General features: G+C 38.1%; 1 protein-coding gene across 1 annotated transcript in view; it reads left to right on the top strand.

Annotated features, from left to right (window-relative positions):
* LOC121812321 (amine oxidase [flavin-containing]-like) overlaps window positions 1–8049 on the top strand; it is a 50855-nt gene that overhangs the window by 9612 nt on the left and 33194 nt on the right. The gene's annotated exons all lie outside the window — the stretch shown is intronic.

Genomic DNA, 8049 nt, shown 5'->3' with positions numbered 1-8049 from the left:
AAGGCAAAGACAAGTTGTTGTTAGTACGAATACAGGTGGATGGCGAGGAATATAGTAGCTTAACCCAGAGAATAAAGTCAGCCCCTAAGCCAAACCTATCCATCACCTCATAGAGGAAGCTCCACTCGACGCGGTCGAAAGCTTTCTCCGCGTCAAGAGATACCACAACCTCTGGAATTGAGTTGCACGATGTATGGATAATATTCAAGAGGCGTCTTGAATTGTCATATGAGTGCCTGCCGGCCATAAATCCCGTCTGGTCAGAGGCGATAATTTGTGACAGAACACGTTGTAGCCTAAGTGCGAGGATTTTAGATAGTATTTTAAAATCAATATTTAAAAGAGAAATTGGTCTGTAACTGCTGCACAACAGAGGATCCTTGTCCTTTTTCAAGATTAAACAAATAGTAGCTTCGGACAAAGTCTTGGGTAATTGACATTTTGAAAAGGCTTCATTATACATATCTTTCAACAACGGTGCCATAAGATCAGAATTGACTTTATAGTATTCTGCAGAGTAACCGTCAGGGCCCGGCGATTTACCTGTGTTTAAGGATTTAATGGCTTCTTGTACCTCTACTACAGTAATAGGTCCCCTAATCCTAAGTTATGAAGTTCATAAAGTTGGGTGTCCACACCCCCCCCCCCTCCTCAGTGGGGTGTCAACAGTACTCAGCCTTTTATTGCGGGCAGATAAAAAGGTAAGCTAAAAATACTTTGCTGATAGATAGATTTATAAATTTCAAATAAATGTTAGAATCCACAAGGGGGTTCTTTATAAGTCTGCACTTTGCTTAATAAGAAAATACCATATGTTACAGTGACATCTGGGGAAATTAACAGCTGATTTTAATTGCAGACAAAAATTGTATATCGATAACAAAACAAATTGCATTTTCCGGTGTAGAAAAAGTTTTAAAATATTTATTTGGTAAGCAGAAGTCTTTATCAGACAGCAAATAACTAACTTGACACATTTAAACATCAATCTGACAACAATCTGTACAAAAAGCTTCGAGCACATGAAATTTGATTTGTGTAATCTAATCCATTTTGCACTTCCACTACAACACCACAGTTAATTAACAAAATGCTTCTATGCCTTGTTAAGTAACTGAAATTGTCAGCTGTACAGAACATAAAACAATTTGTGCTCATGCAAACATTTATTTGATCAGTGTCTTGGCAAGATGCACTAAGATTCCAATAAACACATGGAAAAAGTGCTCACTGATAGACAATAGGGTTTCATTTTTACTCTGCTCCTGTGCATCTGCAGAAATTCTATAGTCCCAGATGTATGGAGACCTTACTTTTATCAATTACGATCATGAGTTGTAGCCCAGGAGCCATGAGTCATATGTCTGAGATATACATGTTTAAAAAGGTTAAATAGAATAGCTGTAAAGCATATACATTTCCCTGACAGGCTGAAGAAAATAAGAGTATATGAATGGAAGGGAAACAAATCATCACGAGAAACAAAGTTCATTGTTTGTAGCTCTTGAAAAGAGCACCATTATTTCTTTGTGCACAGTATTATCACGGCTGGTGGGTCAAGACATAGACACCAAAGGATGCCTTGTGCCTAATTTGGCTGCCAGCTGCCTCTGACTATTCATGTATAAAAGTACAAAAAACAACATTCCTGTGGTGTAGGTGCACCCATTTGCTTTATCAGATGTTTTAACACTATCATTGTGTGGTCTTACATGTGTATGTGCAACTACTTTCATCCTGCTCTAATGTCAACGTGAAAATGCTCTTTAACAACTTGGTGAGTGACAAAACTATCTCATTTTCCCTACAAAATACCTCTGTTGTTGACCTTAATGGTTGTTTTTAGTATTTTGAACATCTAAATCCGCGATTCTAGTGTTCCATTTCATTTCTGCACTTTATTTTAGCCAATTTCTGGTTAAATCTGGTTTGGATTATTTATTTATTTATTTTTTGGGAGTAGTAATTAAACATTTGCATTTTATAGGGAAAAAAAAACCAAACAGTGATCTGCGTTCGACTACTCCACCTAGGCTGCACTGTCGAGCGCAGATCCACTGAGCAGCGCAAGCTAGCAAGACAGAAGCTCGTTGCAACTTGAAACCTCCCCCACCCTCATTCAGATCTGGCCTTTGGAACTATTTTGGTCTTCATGTGAAGTATGACCCTGAAGGTAAGCGCGTCATGGACAAAAGTAAAACAGTATGTCGGATGTGCCACGCAATGCTCAATTACATGGGTGGGAACTACTGCGTTAGCGCAGTTAGCTCGTTAACGTGTTGACGCCGTCCAGCCCCACGCACTGGGCGATCCGCGGTAGCTCGTTAACGGAGATTTGCCGTGTTGTGGCGTTAACGTCATTTCAGATTAACGCTGACAGCACTAGTGGGAACACAACGAATATGACTGCACATTTACGCCGACATCATCCTAGTGCAAAGACAAGTGGAAGCAGACAAAAACAACAAGCACGCATGCTACAAACTTTACCCGAGTCATTTAGACAGCCGTTAGCACATGATTCTCCTTATGGGGACCTGATATGTTTAATATGCTGCTGAGAATATAGCCCAGAAGAAGCGTATAGTATAGCTTTTATTTTGGAAAGAGCCATTTCTCTGTAATAAACTCTCTTTTCCAAAGATGAGTGATTTCTCGATCAGATAGATTTATTATTTTATCCCTTTGTTGTTTCAGCAACATTAAATTTAAAAACTGTACGTTTGAGTTAAAATATATATTTATAATTTTAATAAATGACAAATTAAAAAAGCATGAACATTTTTTTGTATCGAAAAAATATCGAACCGTGACACCAAAGTATCGAACCGAACCGTGAATTTTGTGTATCGTTGCACCCCTAGCCACAGCTGCCCTGGGGCAGACTGACATAAGCAAGGCTGCCATGTCGCGCCATCGGCCCCTCTGCAGGACACCGGCCCTCGAGGCCTGGAGTTGGATACCCCTGGTGTAAAGGAACTTGACTAGCCTGCACAGAGTCCTGGTCTCCACCTGATAGAACACCTCTGGGATGGGATTAGAGCACAGACTGTGAGACAGACTGTCTCATCTAACATCAGTACCTGACTTCACAAATGTGCATGCGTAAGAATGGCCAAAAATTCCCTAAAACACACTCATAAGTAGGGATGGGTATCGTTTAGGTTTTATCCGATACCAGTGCCAAACCGGTACTTTTGAAACGGTGCCGGTGCTTAAACGGTGCTCGAACCGGTGCTTAAAGAATGGAGAACACAAACTTTGTCCAAAAACCTCTCATGTTCAGCTGTTTTTTTGTAAAAAGATAACAATGTTAGCCTTTTCTGCAGCTATAGGGCATATATGGTATCACTCTTGGCTGGAAGCAGTGCTTAAACAATGGAAAAAACACAAACTTTGTCCAAAAACCTCTCATGTTTAACTGTTTTCCACTTTTTCTTTGGTCATTTTAGCCTTTTTGGCCAGGGTGAAGGGAGTATCTGCCATCAAACAAGAAGACAGCCGCATGTAACTACGACGTGTTTGCTAGTTCACCTTACATGCATTAATGTAATAACGTGGTTAGCCTACTCAACGTAAATTACACACGAACAACATTAAGCTACTCACGCAGAGAAGAACGGCTGCTGCTGCCATCATCATCCGTCATCATTTCTGCTACACTGGCAGGGCTAGGGGCCAGGACTCTCCTCTTCGGGTTTTTGGGGGATGTTGCAAACTCCGGGACCGATAACAGGCAACCCACCCGCAGTAGATGTGCTTGGTGTGAGGTCTCGCAGCAAGCTATCAAATACGGTGCATTTCTCGGCTTTTAAAAAAACGCTATGCGTCACCAGGTGTTTCATCAGATTCGAGGTGTTACCTCCTTTGCACAGTATCACCTTAAAGCACTTGTTGCAGGCTGCTGAGTTTGCATCTTTTGCTGTGAAGTACAGCCAGACTTTTGACCGCTTCGCCTTGGGCATTTTTAATCTGTAGCTCTGCTCTAAAAGAACGTACGTACCTGGGCCCGCCTACTATGCTTGCAAAGGTAAAATGATTGGCTAGAATCCAAAGTGTGTGACATCTCAGGAAAAAAAGCACCGAAATAAAGCACAGAAATGTGCGCTGCTTTTCGGTCTGGTTACTACCGTTTATGTCAGAACGCACCGGATGCCGGTACCCATCCCTACTCATAAGCCTTGTGAAAATCCTTCTCAGAAGAGTTAAAGCTGATATAGTTCCAAAGGCCAGCACACATCAAAGATTAAACCCTATGGATTAAAAAAGGGATGTTACTCCAGTTCAGTTTTGTGCATCTGTGAAGGCTTTTGGCAATATAGTGCATTTGTCTTGCCAGAATCTGCTTTCTCTTTGGATTGTTTCTAGAATAGGAAATAATGTGAACTTAAACAGCATATTGGATGCTCGTTTAGCATTTGAATTAGCCTGGGAGAGTTGATATGCCCTGTGTAGATAATAGATGAATTTGTCATAAAGTATATAAAACATAAAAAATATCAAATATAAAAAAATAAAAGCTTAATTTCAATCACAATGTAAGCACATTTTGGTTGAAATCTATTTAGCCTTTTTGTGGGTGGTTGTTGGGGTTCTTAGCAGTGAATAACTAATCAAGATCCAAAAAGGAAACTGTAATTGAAACCAAGTCTCCAGTAATCATGTATTAAGCAAAGTCATTATTTATTTTGAGCAAAAATACAATGGAAATAATTAAAAGAGAGAATACAAATTCAAAGCAAGATCCAGAAATATGCTTTCAGAATCACAGTTGCCATTATACAATGACACTGATCACAATGTTAGAGAGAAACAGCATAAAAAGATGACTCATCACACATTTAAATTCATGTGGATGTAAATGTGACAGCCCATGCTTATACAAATGTAAATGCAGAATACATAGTAGCATTAGTAATACCATAATTTGTGATACAATGCTGCTAGTAGCAGTGGTCATATTATGTTTTCTTATAAAATTCCCCATGTCACAAAGTGAATAAATTCTTAAAATAAAAAGTTTAAGTGTTATTTGATGCAGGTTCAAAAAAGTCCCTACTTTCCAAAAGCCTGTGCTGTAAGAACATTAAAGTTACTTATTATTACATGAGGCTATGAGATTGCCAGAAAGCAACACTTAGTGTGTGTGACAGAGCCAAATGATTATAATTTTATGAAGCATTTGTATTACATTTGTACATCTCATGCTATTTTACTGCCACAGGATGGTCTTCACATACATGAAATGTGTTCAAATTACCAACACTCCAATATATGAAAATAAAATTATAGTTACACATGAACATGTAATTTGCATTAGCTTCGACATATTATACTTTATAATATTACTAATATTATAATATTGTTCAGTAAAACAAAGCTGTCACAGACTGTATATTTATATTGAGCACACATTTCTTAAAATAACAAAATAAAACCCACAATTACTGACAGATTTTGGATCTGTTGTTTTTGAAAGAAATTTAATGAGGAATCAATTTAATATTTAATCAGCACAAATCAGGGATTTTCCTTTATAAAATAACTACATAGATGTACTATACAGAGGCCCATCCAGTGATGTGTTACCTAATTTAAGGCTGATTGATCATTATAAAAAGCCTTTGCCAGTAATGGTAATTGCTGATTAAAGAAGCACCGCTTTTTGTTCCCTAGTGTAGTTGCATGTCTGGAGCTTCAGCTTAGGTTTCGATAACAGTCTCAAAAGGGGTAGAGATGCAAAGAAAAAAGCCACTCCTGATATTGGCCCAAAAGATCAACATGGGCAAAGGGACAGAAAACCTGGACAGAGAAAGATTGGAAAATGTGCTATGAACAAACAGTCTGTGTTTGAGATGTCTGAACCAAAAGAAAAACAGCTGTGAGATGTAGAATAAATACACAGATGCTGAAAGAGGTGGTTGGTCCCAACTACTATGGTTTAACATCATTCTAAAGTGAAACCAGATAATAACCAAAAGCAAAGTTCAAAAATTATACAAAAAATTTTAAAGAAGTTGGTCAGGTAACTTCAGGTCAGGTCAGGTATTCAGTAACTGAGTGGCCAACACAGGACCTCAACCTTATTACTAAGGTGTTGTGTGAACAGCGTGTCAGTATGGTACAAAATAAGTGCTCAGTAAACTAGGGCTGTGCGATATGACCAAAATCTCATATCCTGATATTAAAACATCTATTGTCCCGATAACGATATAAATCACAAAAATGTAACATTCTCTGTAAAGCTCGACTTGCGTGAAGTGTTTCCAGCTGGGCGTCGTGTACCAACAAAGTCTTGGGTAATTGACATTTTGAAAAGGCTTCATTATACATATCTTTCAACAACGGTGCCATAAGATCAGAATTGACTTTATAGTATTCTGCAGAGTAACCGTCAGGGCCCGGCGATTTACCTGTGTTTAAGGATTTAATGGCTTTTTGTACCTCTACTAGGTATATATATGTGTGTGTGTTGCCTCGTTCCTAAGTTATGAAGTTCATAAAGTTGGGTGTCCACCCCCCCCTCCTCAGTGGGGTGTCAACAGTACTCAGCCTTTTATTGCGGGCAGATAAAAAGGTAAGCTAAAAATACTTTGCTGATAGATAGATTTATAAATTTCAAATAAATGTTAGAATCCACAAGGGGGTTCTTTATAAGTCTGCACTTTGCTTAATTAAGAAAATACCATATGTTACAGTGACATCTGGGGAAATTAACAGCTGATTTTAATTGCAGACAAAAATTGTATATCGATAACAAAACAAATTGCATTTTCCGGTGTAGAAAAAGTTTTAAAATATTTATTTGGTAAGCAGAAGTCTTTATCAGACAGCAAATAACTAACTTGACACATTTAAACATCAATCTGACAACAATCTGTACAAAAAGCTTCGAGCACATGAAATTTGATTTGTGTAATCTAATCCATTTTGCACTTCCACTACAACACCACAGTTAATTAACAAAATGCTTCTATGCCTTGTTAAGTAACTGAAATTGTCAGCTGTACAGAACATAAAACAATTTGTGCTCATGCAAACATTTATTTGATCAGTGTCTTGGCAAGATGCACTAAGATTCCAATAAACACATGGAAAAAGTGCTCACTGATAGACAATAGGGTTTCATTTTTACTCTGCTCCTGTGCATCTGCAGAAATTCTATAGTCCCAGATGTATGGAGACCTTACTTTTATCAATTACGATCATGAGTTGTAGCCCAGGAGCCATGAGTCATATGTCTGAGATATACATGTTTAAAAAGGTTAAATAGAATAGCTGTAAAGCATATACATTTCCCTGACAGGCTGAAGAAAATAAGAGTATATTTGAATGGAAGGGAAACAAATCATCACGAGAAACAAAGTTCATTGTTTGTAGCTCTTGAAAAGAGCACCATTATTTCTTTGTGCACAGTATTATCACGGCTGGTGGGTCAAGACATAGACACCAAAGGATGCCTTGTGCCTAATTTGGCTGCCAGCTGCCTCTGACTATTCATGTATAAAAGTACAAAAAACAACATTCCTGTGGTGTAGGTGCACCCATTTGCTTTATCAGATGTTTTAACACTATCATTGTGTGGTCTTACATGTGTATGTGCAACTACTTTCATCCTGCTCTAATGTCAACGTGAAAATGCTCTTTAACAACTTGGTGAGTGACAAAACTATCTCATTTTCCCTACAAAATACCTCTGTTGTTGACCTTAATGGTTGTTTTTAGTATTTTGAACATCTAAATCCGCGATTCTAGTGTTCCATTTCATTTCTGCACTTTATTTTAGCCAATTTCTGGTTAAATCTGGTTTGGATTATTTATTTATTTATTTTTTGGGAGTAGTAATTAAACATTTTTTTGCAGGTTTTATAGGGAAAAACAAAAACCAAACAGCTGAATTTCCACTCACCTGTGCTACTCTGGGATTTGGAAATCAAACCTGATTGCAGCAAAAACACCTGATTCACCTAGTATTTTCCAACACATAGCACAACCTCCCCCACCCTCATTCAGATCTGGCCTTTGGAACTATTTTGGTCTTCATGTGAA

This window comes from Haplochromis burtoni, unplaced genomic scaffold (assembly GCF_018398535.1).
Source record: "Haplochromis burtoni strain Fernald_Lab_line unplaced genomic scaffold, NCSU_Asbu1 Contig_533, whole genome shotgun sequence".
NCBI lineage: Eukaryota > Metazoa > Chordata > Actinopteri > Cichliformes > Cichlidae > Haplochromis > Haplochromis burtoni.
The sequence above is the reverse complement of the archived record's forward strand: the minus strand, read 5'-3'. Positions and strand labels throughout refer to the sequence as shown.